The following is a 981-nucleotide window of genomic DNA, read 5'->3' as shown; positions in this document are numbered from 1 at the left end:
ATCTCAACGGTGGTACCTGTATGAATAAATACACTATGCTAATTCGTGGAGGTCGAAGATTATGGAGTTTCATGGGAAACCTAATCGCTGTTGGTCAGACTCACAAACCTCGCCACCAGCTGTCATTTTGCTACTAAAATCAAGATTAAACGCGGCCCTTAACTGATCGAGACTGAATTTGAGGCATCAATTTTAGCACCAGATTAATTTCTCATTCTTACTGGTTGAGAGATGAAAAAAATATCAAAACAATAGCAGGGACAGTCAGCTTTCCGGACCTGCAAAGCCTTTTGATTTTGCGCTAGCCGTTTTGATCCTATGGGCCTGTAAAATGATCGACCTGTCGGCGGCCCTCAACTGGTTTTTCCCTTAATGGATATTTTGGAAGGCACCCATTGGATTACCATCGCTCCACCGGAAAAATTCAGCTCATTTCTCCGTCAAGTAGCACAACTCTCAAAACACAAGACGTGGACCGACCCAACATGCCTTGTTACCGGTGGTGAGTGAAAATGGAATATATTGCCGCCTGCTATTCGAACTAGGTCAAGAGAAAGACCTTCCATATCATTTCAGTATCCAGTGTTGACAGCAGGGCAAAAACAATTCAGTATGATACTACAGACAGCGGCTGCGGCCGGAGTCGCTACACATGCAGCAACCGACACAGGCAAAGATGGTGAGTACGGCAGTTAGGTGCCGGTGTTGGTTGTGAGCGGCAATGACATGGTGAGAGAATTCTGGAAAGAAGATCTGAGGACTTCTTGGAATTGCTCGTGCACGAGTGCACCCGCCCTTAACGGGAGGAAGTGCAGCCCATCTAGGTCTCCGTTTTTTTTTTTTACTGCTTTCCCCTACACAACAACACTTACTCAACATCAATTCATTATTGATTTTAACTCTTTCCAAGCACTGCAAGTCTTCCTCTTACCTGTCGTTCGCCAAGGCAGCTGCGGTGCACGCTCGCCTGGGCGGTAAATG

Source organism: Phytophthora parasitica (assembly GCF_000247585.1).
Source record: "Phytophthora parasitica INRA-310 unplaced genomic scaffold supercont2.46, whole genome shotgun sequence".
Classification (NCBI taxonomy): Eukaryota; Oomycota; class Peronosporomycetes; order Peronosporales; family Peronosporaceae; genus Phytophthora; species Phytophthora nicotianae.
The sequence above is the reverse complement of the archived record's forward strand: the minus strand, read 5'-3'. Positions refer to the sequence as shown.